A 13,580-nucleotide genomic window follows, 5' to 3' on the forward strand; every position below is an offset into this window, starting at 1 on the left:
AGAGGTCTGACAGGCACCGTGTGGGATACCGGTGTCATTAGTTGAGCGCAGCTTTAGGACCCGGGGAGGCTGACGCGGCTGCTCCCTGCAGGAGAAGCATGGCCAGATCTGTATGCGCTGGCTCTCCACCGCTGCACTAACTGCTCCATACATAACGGTTCAGGATATTCTCTTTTTTTTTTCCCCCCACCCTGAAGGATAAGCTTTAGCAAAGGACACTGCTTTGCTTTGAGTTTCCAGTGTTTTGTTTCTAGAGAAAAATGATAACAAGCGCCCAGTCAAAGTCGCTCGATCTCTATCTCTAGTTGTAGGCTGCACATTTCCACGGTTTTCGTTCCCTGCAACGTGCGCAGCGAGCAAAAGTTTTCACGGACTCGCCGTTATGGATCGCATCTGCTTTTGAGGGACACACACGTGCTGCAGCCCGTCGCGTCGTTTTGGAGAGGGTAAGTTGGACTCCACTTGTGTCTGTGAAGAATGCAGCGAGACCTGCGACATGCGCAGCAGTTCGCTGAGCGAATGGTGCGCGTTGCTCTTTCTGCAGCTGTGCAGTGTTATCCGTCTGATTCCTACAGGCTACAGGCTGCAGTTGTTCTGACTAGAGACACTGCTTAGACACGCCAGCTCGCATCAGGCTACGTGCGTACAGCACGGTGCCATTACGCAAATCTGGGGCAGCCATGTATGTTATACGCCTTCAAGATGAGACATGGAAACGCATACATTCTGTGCACATCATGATAATGTACAGTCGCTCCTTCCGCAGCCAAGTGCTATTCCGTGCTGTGATTCGACAGGTGTGTCTGTTACCTGTCAAAGCAGCCTGTTGACGTGCTGACTGACAGGAAGCTCGAGCGGCTCTGGCGGAGCTGTTCCCTGTCTCGGTGGTGCTGAAAGTTTCCGGAGCGGCCACATGGCTCGTTCAATCAAAGAGAAAGGGACACGAATAAGGATCCAAAAGCTCAAATTGTTTGTGATTGTTAAAGGCGGAATGCTTCCAGGCAGTTTATCTATCAGCCTGCAGGCAATGAGGGATCCACCGTGTGTGTGTGTGTGTGTGTGTGTGTGTGTGTGTGTGTGTGTGTGTGTGTGAGTGAGCCAGCGCTGGCTCAGCAGGGGTTGCACTGGACAGTGAGGGGTCGATGGATCAATACAATTTGAATGAATCGGAAGGTCATTGAAACTGAAGTCCCTCTAGTGAAAAGCCAGCAAGAGGCTGTGTTTCTCTTAAATGTGCAGTCAACAAGTGAATATTCGTTATTGTGTGACTGTAAATGATGGGACTGCTGGTGTCATCTATGATGAACTTCTGACCAACACACTGCACACAACAGAGACACACTCTCCGTTCTGTGTCTGTGTTTTTCTATCATCCATAACTTTACCGTTGTCAACCAAAGTAATTACAGCAGACTTTTCCATGTGCGGTCAACGGTGTGTCCAGTAGCGTCCAGGGCGCTGTGTACTGTTCCCACAGCGAGGAGCCTCCTCGCTGTGATTGCTACTCCAACTCCCCGCACGCCTCTGAGGTTTACAACACGGCTGTGAGGATTTCTGTGGACAGCAGTTCCGGCCACGCTGCTGCTGTGGCGTCGCTTCATATTTTCTCTTGCTGCTCACTGTCTTGTAGTGATAATGCATGAGTCTCACCTGGAGAGTGGTGTACTCTCCAGATTGATTCATTTTCCCAGAGAACTGAAGAGCCTTTTCTTTTCTTTTCTTTTTTTATCTGTTTGCAAATTCCTTTGTTTGCTTTACATTTGTTACAAAGAAAATGCTTTTCAATAATCATATATTACTTCAGCACGGCCCTATCTTCTTCTTTTCGCTGCACATCAGTACGTTTTCTTTTTCTTTGTCATGACCACAGCCTGAATATGAAGCGTCACACTGGATCCAAATGGCTCTAATTAGGTCTAAACACTGAGATCAGATACAGATGAATAATAAATTAGTGGCACATTCGAGGAGAATAATAGCAGAAATGAAAATCACTTCATGTGCAGCTTATTCCTGCCTTTGTTTGTGGAATGGGTGACTTTTCCCACTGTGAACTGCTGGTCACACGTCTCTGGTTGGCTTGGTAAATCTCTCTAATCCAGGGAGGCGGACCAGATATGCCTTCATGGCAAGTTTGGAGCTTATGGGCAGACTTGGAATTGTGTGTGTGGCAGCCAAAGCAGAACATTAATAGATTTCATCTAACAGGATTAGTGATATTTGGAAATAAGACAGGAGGCAGAAAATGAATAAGACATTAATACCCTGTGAGCAAAACCAACAACATTAACGAAAGTGTGAATAAAGATTATTTGAAAGGCACGGAGACTTTTTTTTTTCATAAATCCCCTCTGACTGCTTTGCTGAATTATGATTGTTTGCGATCACATTTCTCCTCATTCAAATTAAAAGCTAACAGATTATTCAACCTTGCACTTCATTTTTTTAGAACAGAAAACAGTGCTGCTATCGGAACAGAGAAAAAAAAAAACTGTAATAACCTTTTGTTTGGGGAAAATGATAAAGGAAGTAACCATCACTCTCCATCTTCCCTCCACCCTGAAGATGTTTGAATGCCCTGCGGTTGCTGACGATTGATTTCTGTTTTATTGTTTTTATTTTTCATTCCAAATCTATTCCGAATGAAATCACTGTCCTGCAAGGTTGCGTGATTGAAAAGCTCGAGTTGCCCGTCGTCTGTGGCTCATCCCGACAGAGCCCTGAGGCTGCGGGTCCGACATCAGGGAGATCCTGTTCCCTCTGACACCCGACCTCACATGCAAAAAGGTCGAGCGCTGCTAGCTGTCGGCAGGTCTCATCATTCCCTCGTGACATGGTCATTATGGTGCCCTCTGGATGGCATGTCAGTCAGCCATGGTGGCAAGTCAATTAGCCATGTCTAGAGGGAGTTAGGGGACGCTTGCTGGTGGGAGTTTGTCATTCAGCGGCAGGTAGGGACGCACTGGAGGCGGGATTTCACCTTTGAATTACATTTGAATACTTACTGTGTGTCACGAGGCAACGGACGGCCCAAGGATCATTTTTAATTTCATTCAACAATTATTCCTTTCTACACATAATTGTTTGTATTTGTACATCATTGTGTCTCCAGTTAACAGCGTGACGAATGGAAATCGCTGAATCAAAGACTCCGAATGCACCGGGGACTTCAGCAGAGTAATATGCTGTGAGTTATGAATAGCAAACTTCATCATCATCAACATCAACTCGGTGAGGAGAAGAGGATGAACGCTGTGCAGAAGAGGACGGTGGGGAATGGGATAGAGGAGTTGCTAATCAAAGACGTGGAGTAAGATATCTTCGGTTGCCTCTCAAGGAGATTCGATGTTGTGTAAATCAAACAGACAATCTGCACCACCACATGGAGATTAATGCTGCTAAGTACCTGGAAGATTGCTCTCCAAACGAAATATTCATAACATACTCTGCGCGTGTGTGTGTGTGTGTACACGTGTAGCTTGCAAACAGCTCATGCTCATTCTCAAGCACTTATTCAAACTTGCTGCTTCTGGTTATGGCAGAAATAGATCTTAAACTACACTGATATGGCTGTTGTTGTATTAATGAGCTCTGTCGTAGATTTCCAACTGTCAGATATATCAGTTTGCTGTGCCTTATTGGTTTTGTATTTACTGTATGAACACACTGTTACGGAAGAGGAATGTGCTCTGTCCACAAATAGGAAATGTCATCCAGATGTAGCGCTTCATAAAGTGTGAAATGGAAGCGATAACAAATGTGGCTTGGACTCTGTGATTTGTCACAGGATAACTGTGCATTTACTACCCCACAACTTATAGCGATGTAAACCATATAAAGTATCATTTTGATCAGAAGAAGTTGGCAGTAAGGGGCTCAGTCCCGCGCCTCACTGTAACAAATATACTCAATACATTCAAAATTGGAGGCAATTCTTAGCTGCCTGCCACTTAGCATTAAAGGAAATGTATTGGGAGTAAGCCTTTGTGACTGACTGCTGTCCTATCCAGGGACTTCTGTTGTACACCTGCTGTAAGCTGTTTGATGCCCCTGCATTGGACGATAAGCTTCTGGTATGTGAGCTGCCTCAGCACGAACACGGCTTATACCTACGCCTGAAAATCTTACAGGCAAATGTAAATACTCACAGACCATTTTGTAGACGCAAAAAGCCTCCGTTGTTCACTGTCAACCCCAAGATGCTGAACAGCACATCATATATTTTTATTTTTAGATCGTGTCAATGGTTTATGTGCAACTGAAGGTAAACATTGTTACCAATGAAATGATCAGAATTAAGTTGTCTGGTGTAGGAGGGACTCATATTAGCTTCAACATGTTTTACGTTGATTTAACACACTGAGTAACATAGTTCGGAGGTCAAAGGACTACAGTTTGCAGTGAGGTTGAGACAGTCTGGTCGTTAACGTCACTGGTCCAATGAAAAATACATGTGTAATGTTTGCCAGATAACCCCTTCTTTCTACAACATGGGACACACACACCACACATCACACTTTGTGTACAAGAGCTGCCAACTCAGCAGGTCTTGAAATAATCCATGCAACATATGTGGGAATCAATCCTCATGATGGAACGCTAAGCTTGCTCGATGTTAGCCTAGCCTGCTAGCTACGTGCTGTTTCAAAATGTAATTAAACAAAACAAAAGACACTTGTGAGAATGTTTTGTACACTACAAAGCTATGGCGTCTCCGAGCAACGGCGGCTTCAAATGTCAGTCAAAGCCACCAAAGGCCGGAAGCTGAGACGGTTTTATCGTCTTCTGAAAAACGGCAAAACCAAACTGCTCACAATAAACGCAGTTTGGTCATAGTTTAGATTTTCCTACACATGAAGGAAGGAGAAATTCCAAAATCAGTTGAACTTGATTGTGAAGATACACATTTAAATATGTTCATTGCCCTTAAACATCCTATTACATGTAGAGCTTAACATACAATGATAGGATAAACAATCACAAAAGGTGCAGTATCTCGATTTATTTTTAAATCTTAAATATTTTGTCCTCTGTCTTCAATTTGCTGGAACTCTATATTTAACTCTGGGCATCCCCAATACATCAGTAGGTCGGCAGCCCCAGCGTTTGGTGGGATGTCTGCGGTCTATTATTTTGTGCTCCTTCTCGATGTAAGGTGCTGCATTATTTAACAGGTTTGCAAGTCATAAAAACAGCTTGGATCCCAGTGGGAGGCACTGAGCTGTACTTAGGGTGTTTTTCATTCCCCAGTTTTTTTTAAGTCCCTTTTGATTTGGGACTGTCCTGTACTCGGGGGTGGTTTTAAGTGTGGCAGCAAAGAGCTACAGTACTTTACAGTACGCATTTCTCTTAACAAAGCAGTGTCCTCGCCCGCTATTCTTTTTTTTCCCAGCCTCCCCAGCTTTACCTTCCTCCTTTCAAGTTCTTCTGATGTCAATCATCCTTATCTAACTACTAGTTGGATTGCTTTGAATGAAAGTCCCTATCTAACTACTAGTCATTTTGCTTTGAATGAAAGTCCCTCAATCTCCTGATGTGCGCTCCATGTTACCTGCATCATGCAGTCTATCATGAATAATGTGCCTTTTATGCTGCAACACAATGACGAGACTGGATAAGTGATCCATCAAGCACACAAAAGCACATGGCAAGGTCACTTTTCTGGGCTGCTATTTGCATCCTCTTGTTTGTCTCGTTCAGTGTCTTTAAACATTGTGGCAAGTTTGTGCATGCACAGCAGAGACTTTCTGTTTGATGTCAATACCCAAATCCAGATGGGACGAGGAAGAGTACACAGTTGGCTGGTGTGTGTTCTCTGTCTGTGTCTCAGATGTCTGTGCTGCTCTAATTGTGTCAAATCTTTTCTGTGCATGTGTGCACATTTATTTGTATGATGTTTGTAGAAATCCTCTGGCATACATGAATGTGAATCATCGGTCATCGAGAATGCATACGCATCTACTTCTTTGTCTGGCGAGCCTTTGTAGTGTGTCCTGTGAAGCACAAGGCGGTCCGTGGGAACAGTGGTTACCCTCAACGGAGGCCAGGTCATCGGTAAAGAAGCACATCCTCTTGTCTCGGCTCCCAAAGGCAAAGGCGGTAGATGCCCCCTTTGAAGCAGCTGAGAACAAAGCATAAAATGTGCAGCGTTAGCATTAAGCCATGGAGATACAAATACTCTGATATGTGTAATAGACAGTGAAATGTTCTCCCTCCATGTATTTTTCAAATCAATAGCCATTATGTGTCCTGGACTGCTGTGTGAGGAGCCTATTTTGCCTCATGTGTGTGCACATTTTCTGTGCAATAGTTGCTTTGCTTAATGACGGGCTGGCGTGGCCCCGTGGACATCGTTTGTCCCCTTTAATTACGTGGAGGTAGAGATTGTTATTCATGGTAAGGGACGGGGGAATAGCCCTCTGCCGCCCCCCCCTTCCCTGAGGCTTCCTGCTCTTAGCATTGATGTGGGAGGATGTGCAGAAAACAGATGCTACCCCATGATTTCTGAGTGTTTGTACTAATGATGAGCTCCACATAGGCTATCTTTCAACCCTTTTAATGGTGGTTCAGGCTGATTTAAAGTCATTTTATGGATGGAGCAGTGGTATGCGATCCTGCTCATCACCGAGGGATATACTGAATCTCTGTTATGCAGTGTGACTGTGTACACTGCAATCCTTCTTCGTGGAGTTGAGGGCAAGTCTGCCTCGAGTCTGACACTGTTCTTTTTGAGAAGCAAACTCCTTACTGATTGATCTCCTTACTGCCAGGCAGCCATTGATCGCTCTTCATTTCATTGCAATGTGAAAATAAACTTTTAAAGATCTTTTGAGATCTGCAATCACTCACATTTTTTTTGCCCGAATGGTAACCCATACTCAGTCAAATTGCATGCACTTTCAAAAACCTCTTTGTCGATGCATTTAAGGAAGCTTGGACGTTGCTGATTTAAGAGTTGGCTGACTTTGCCGTGACAAGCTGTTCTGTTTCTAAAATCACACCCAGGAGACAAAAGATGAGCAGTTATTGAGAGGATTCATGAGTAGTTTGTTATTTTGTATTCCAAAAAAAAAAAGTCAGAGATCACAGCTACATTACAACAGGAAACAAATAAATTCTGACAAGCCCTTCTCAAAATGCCTTATAGTGCTAAGGACAAAGACCTCCTAAAACGTTACCTCCGGCCTCTCAATGATATGTCCAAGACACACAAGGACATCACAAATATTGAGCGTTTCTCAACATGGACGTTGACGTTATTGGCGATACTGGTATGTTTTTACCTCGTCCTGTGTGAGTGTCTATCCTGCCGGTATTTAAGTGTGGGACGGGATGTGTCCGGGAGGCTGGCTCTAATTCCCAGTGGTGTCCATCAGCCCCGTGCCCCCGAAGCTTCGACAAAAGGAGCTATTATTTTCTCATCGCCCTGGTGGCCCGTGTCCCTTGGGAGAGGCCTCCCCATGTGACTGACAGCTTCGTAAACACAGCCAGCCCCGGGGTGACTGAGTGAGAGCTCACTGCAGTGACGCCCTTGTCCCGCCTTTCCTCCCACCTCCTCCCCTCCTCCCCTCCTCCCCAGACTTCTCATCTCTGTGTGTCTCTCCACCGTGACCCCTCCCACACCTCAACCGCCCCATATTACCTTCACCTGTCGGGGTCAGAAGTCGCCGATGGTAAAGTAAGGGAATATCTCACCTTGCTGCAACCTTGCCAGCAGCTGACCAAGAAACAACAATCCCAACACCTTAATACTTTTGTCATCTATTCTTTTCCAGGCCAAACCTGTTGTTCTCTTGTTCTCCCTGCGATCTTTTCAATATTTTTAGATGCAGTCTATTAGCTCCATTAATGCGGTATCATAACAACATTGCAAGGGCTGTAAAGGCTGGCCAGGCTCCTCTGTGTGTCTTTGTGTCTGTGTGTGTGTGTGTGTGTGTGTGTGTCAGTAGGTCTAACTCCAGTGTAACTAAGACAGATGACTGTGTCAAGGTTGTTTCCCCACAGGGCTGCGAGAGTAGTTTTCCTCCCAAGCTTTTCTGCTTTCTCCAGTTTGCGGGCTGCGTTGGACCACGCTGCTTATTGTAATGACCTAATGTAGATTCAGGTTCAGCAGCCAGGGGCATCCATCTACATCAAGGTGCTGAAGACAGGAATACCCTCTGAGTCTGTCTGCTAGTTTGTGTGTCTGTGTTTGTCTGTGTGCACATGCGCTCCTTCATGTCTTTGTATGTGGGTGTGCAGGAACACTGCTCGAAATATTATTGGATTATTTTGTGTGTTTCTCTTAGTTTTGTTAGTGGGAGCTGAAAAGCTAAACAAGGCATTTGTATACATCATTTATACACTATGTTGGGCTTCCCATCAATTGGAATCAAGTTTTATTTCAGATACCTTAACTTGAAACATAGCATAGAAGTTTTTTAAATGTTAAAAAAAAGGGATTTTTATGTCTTTGGAAGTCGTAGAATTTCTTCAACTAAAGTAAAACTGACTGTGATTTTGGTATTCAATTTTATTTTATTTTTTTTAAATACCATATTGAAAGCAATGCATCCTAAAAAGGAAGCATACATTTCCGTATCCGCTTACATCCATCATCTGATTTTAAACTTAATGTACACTAAATCTACACGATTATTTACAATTCGTAACATGGTATCTTTCCTTGTGGTTTGTCTTGAATCACAGGTAACTTTGACATTTTTCTAACCCTAATGAATTGAGTGTGGAACATCTCTTGTAAAACTTCCCGTTTAGTATATTTTTATTATTCACTTTGTCCCTTTGTCAATCTAATTTATATTTATGTCCCCATTTTATGCATAAACACCTCTTCAACTCAGAAAAAAAGTACGTTTTTTAGAAAGTGTCTCTGTCTTTACACATCCTTTGGACCAACAGCTGACGGTGTTTACCTGAGGGAGAACTATAGGCCGTGGTAACCGCTGTGTGAGCGCAGTGCTGAACAGCCTCTATTAGCTAAGAGTGATATGATCTCTGCTGCAGGACTGGCTTAGCAGGCAGGCTATTGAGTTTATTGAAATTTGTTGAGGATTAAGGTGTATGTGCCGTAGAGAACGCCGTTGCGGCCAGGCAGGGTTTGTCGAGGAATTTTGGGGGCTTAATATTTATTTATTGGTGTAGTAATGTAGAGCTAGATGTTGTCGGCATAATGGAAATAAAGGCCACGGTGACGTATGATGTGACCGAGGGGAAGCATGTCGAAGATGAAGAGGAGGGGACCGAGCACATAGCCTCGGGAGACACCTCGGGAGACTAAGGTTGTGTTAGAGTTGGATTTATTTATGCTAATAAAGTTGTGGCAGTCTGAGAGCTATGCTTTGAACCAGTAGAGAGAAGTCCCATTGCTACTGAGTGAGGACTCTGCGGGGTTGAGAAGGATTTAGTCCATCTGCAAATAGTTTACTTGTAACATTTCACAACGTATTGGTTGGATGGCTCTCTCTCATCTGTGTTCATCCAACTTTAGTCATTATATTCTTTTACTTTTCATGACCCCCGTTGCGTGACGTTTCTTGCATTAAAAGAGACAGACGTAACCGTTGGTGAAGTCACTTTCAAATACCAGGCACCTTGTTAGTTATGTTTAATGTAATCAATTTGTAATGGGTTTTATGAAATAGCCATAACCATAGGCATTATTTTAGGATACAAATTTTGCTTGGAAAATGCTTTTTTTTTCCAGAAGTCCAGTAGTCATTCTTAAAGCTTTTTTATTTTTCTATTTGTAGCTGCTTTGTACTTCAGTTTCTGTTTTCCAGTCAAGGGAAACCATTTGGAAATGATCCACTTTGCTAACATGGGCAGGAGAAATGTTGACCAATGTGCATTGTTCCTGTTTGATAGTAAATACATAACTCATTAAAGCAGTATAGTCAAACCATAAGACAGAAAGATATGACTTCTCAACCACATGTCTGTAAATCCCAGTTGTGCACTCTCAGTCACTGTCTTGCTCAGGGAAGGTCAAATAAATGCACATCCTGATTACAAAGATACTGTCGTAGCTTCTTAAAAGAATAATTTGACATTTTTGGGGAAAACACTTTCATTCATCACTCTCTTGGATTGGATTACTTAAAATCTTCTCATCTAACCCTTGAGAGTTAGATGAAAACACTCAATGTGTCACTGTGGAGGCAACGGCCAGCAAACGGTTAACTTAGCTTGACATTAAGACTGAAGGCAGAAGGTGTGTAGGCAGTGGTGAGAGACAAGGACATCACTGCTGCCAACAGAGAAAAAGCCTGGCACATAAATTCCTGTAAAAACACAAAACGTCATATGTATGCAGTTTTTTTTTTATGAATCACACAAAAAACACAAGTGTCATGCGTGTGTTTTAATACTGTGTGGGTGTTTCACGCTCATGAAGGGACATGACTTACGATAAGAAGGGCAACATCGTGGAGGCTGGATTCTGCTCTTTCTGATTCATACCCAGATCTTGACAACAAATTAATAACACAACCGCCCTGGTAGTCATCCAATATTGCAAAGAGCCACTTTATGTTAATGCTGCTTTGTTGAGCATGTGAGTGCAAAGTTAATTCAAGAAGTGTGAAAGTCCTCTGCGTTCGAATGATTATTCAACTCGGTACTCTCTCTGTTTGCCTGCCACAGTCACAAGATAAATACAGAGGGAGGAATCTGTAAAATGCCCTTTTTGTAATCGTTCTGTTAACAATCACTAAGGCGGAGCAGTGTTGGTGACAGGCTCTGTAATTGACAATTTGACTTGGCTTGTAGTATCATTTCATGCAGCACAGAGAGGAAGGGTTGACAGGGGGAAATTATATTTTGGCAAAAGAGCATTTATGTTCAGTCGTAGGAAGACAATGACCTTGAACACATTCACAAACGAAGCTCTTCATAGAAGAATCTCAGGAAAAACATTGAAGAAACAAAGTTTTTGCCCACTTTGACCCTGAGATGTAATTGGCTATGAGATAGAGGGGTTGCGATCCCTGCCTGTCAATGTGTGAATACTCTAATTAGCGAGAAATCTTGGAGCATTGTAATCTCTGGATTTTGGGGTATCACAATGCATTAACTTCATTAAAGCTTGTGAGCTGCGCAAGCTAATTAGATGAATGTGCTTATTTTTAATCTGGATAATATGCATACATTTTACACAAGCTCAAATCAGTCATTCTTGCTAATTACAGGGTGCGTGATAGCTCTAATTGGTGATTGTGCGGCTGCCTGTGGATGAGACACTATTGCTGCTGCCCCTATCTGCGCGCCCGGCTTAGGCTAATATGATGAAATCCTCATGGAGAGATGATTTGCTCTGCTGAAGGCTGACAGTCCCGAAGAGGACGACTCACCGTGTCAGAGGCTTGTTGAACCACGTACATGTTCAGGACCACTGCTCCTGTCTGTCAGCGCAGAGACAGAACAAACCCACTGTGTTCTCATTATCTACCTGCGTTTTTTTCTTCTTTCTTCCCTGCTCCGGGCCGATCTCTGCCTGTATAGTTTTCATGTCTCATATCACACATTTGATCCTTGTTTGTTGGAGCATGAAAATCTACCACTATGAGTTGTCGGCCAGTGGTTTGAACGTCGCAAGGGGAACGAATAGCTGTTCCACTTCTGCAGCTTTTTAAACTAGTCCATCTCCACAGTACCACTTGAAGGGTTTACTCCTCCTCTCACGTTTAGGAATACAAAACATATACACACACAGTGCCTATTGACTTCAACTTACAATCAAACATGTAGGTAAGTTAAAGGGGTATTCCAGTGGTTTAGTATTGTACTTACAAAACTTACACTATTCTTATTTATAAAAATAATTATTAATAACGGAAAGGTCAAATTCAAAGTAGCAAAGGCTGAACTATAGACATATTAGGTTCCTCTTGGAGTCAAGCTTTCAAAGCTTCTGCAATCCCCCTAATGTAACACAATACTATATCTCATTCAACAACTCCTTAAAATTAAATGAAAAAATGCACAATATGTTTGATGATTGATGGTGGTCTTTTCTGATCTGACGCCTCCCACTGGCAAGATGACATAATGCGTCGGTGCTTTACAAAGCTGTGACAAATCACCGTTGAAAACAAAATGTATTTATGAAAGGACAACATTATGGTAAACATTTGGTTAGGTTCAAACAATAAAGAGATTTTGTTAGGTTTAAGGAAAGGCCAAAACGATTGTATAAGGGTCAGTTGATCTTCATTGTCTTGGAGTTAAAGGTCTTTCCTTGAATAAAAACCTCCACTCAGACCTCCTCCCTCCACTCGACAGATGTTGTTTTGGGAAACTGCAGAAATAACTGATTGAATGTTGTTCTTCTTGGCATGAAACTCTGATTTCATTACGTCCTTTACACCTGTTCACAGCAGTCTTTTGGTTAAAAAACTGGTGCTTCGGTCTTCAAGCCCATGTCAGGTGACCCTGTCGGCATCAAAAGTGTTATTTTCTCATACTTGGCGAACATTTCCTACAGTGGTGAAAACTATTATACAGCTGCTTTCACAGGCGCAATAATAGCTCTCACAGCAGGTAACCTGAGCTGTATATGAAAAATTGTTGGACACCCTTTTGAGACCTGTAAGACATGTCCTGCTGGCGTTACAGATGTCTGCAGTACAGAAGTGAGCACGTATCTTCTGAGACACTCTGCCTCCCCGTCTAGGGATTGACTTCATCATAGCATTTGTCAGGATTAAATGAAGCAATAAACGTTTAAAAAGTATGTCTAGACTCTAGACCTGCGCTATATGAACCGTGCACAATATAAAGCAAAATTGACTTGACAATATGTTTAATCCCAAATATTTTTTGTTGTGTTTTACCCACTTGACCATAATGTGATGTTACGGTTGAATTCATAAGGGTTACCAAGAACAAGAGTAAAGCATTGAATTAGTTTCCCGTCCCTCCCCATCACTCTTCGTTGTCTGGATCTGTCAAAGTAGTACAAGATTCTCCTTTCCCATTTAATTTAAATTTAGTTTCCATTCCAGCCATGTTCCCATCTCTCGTATGTAATGTAAATGTATTGGGTTGTATGGATTTCACATGCTAATCATCACTAGAGATATTTAAGATTTTAAATAAAATACCTTTAATCTTTAAGATTTTGACATAAAATACCCTTTTCTATTCATTATCATGTATGTTTTTGATCACATTAAATACAATGTATTACAAACCATGGGGCAAATGTGGACAACATTATTGTGATGGCCGTTCCTGCCTCATGCATGTGAATAATCATGTGATCCATTGAGAACTGCTTCTTCTACACTTTGCTGTACGTCGGAGAAAGTCACTTGATGAATGTTCCTCATTCTACACTATTGATTTGTTGAATTTTTTTGCTCCCAGGCTGAGCAAGTTTGATAAATACAGATTCAGCGTGGTATTGCAAGGACAGCGTCAGTACTGCTGCGATGACATTACCTTTACCTGCAAAGACAAATGGAACGTTATTGTTCACTTCACACACAATAAGAGGTATGTCAGATTATAAATGAACGAAAGCAGATATACTGCGGAGGAATCGTTAGGAGAGAAATATGTCTGTGTCCCAATTTGAA

General features: G+C 42.6%; 1 protein-coding gene across 4 annotated transcripts in view; it reads left to right on the plus strand.

Moving 5' to 3' along the window:
* Positions 1–331: 331 nt before the first annotated feature.
* robo1 (roundabout, axon guidance receptor, homolog 1 (Drosophila)) overlaps positions 332–13,580 on the plus strand; it is a 210,919-nt gene continuing 197,670 nt past the window's right edge. For all 4 annotated transcript variants that reach the window (XM_068584091.1, XM_068584094.1, XM_068584092.1 and 1 more), the window contains exon 1: positions 332–446. The gene's annotated coding sequence lies outside the window, so the exon portion shown is untranslated. The remainder of the gene's footprint in view (positions 447–13,580) is intronic.

This window comes from Clinocottus analis, unplaced genomic scaffold (assembly GCF_023055335.1).
Source record: "Clinocottus analis isolate CAN_PGR_092001 unplaced genomic scaffold, fCliAna1.0.p SCAF_2, whole genome shotgun sequence".
Taxonomy (NCBI): domain Eukaryota; kingdom Metazoa; phylum Chordata; class Actinopteri; order Perciformes; family Cottidae; genus Clinocottus; species Clinocottus analis.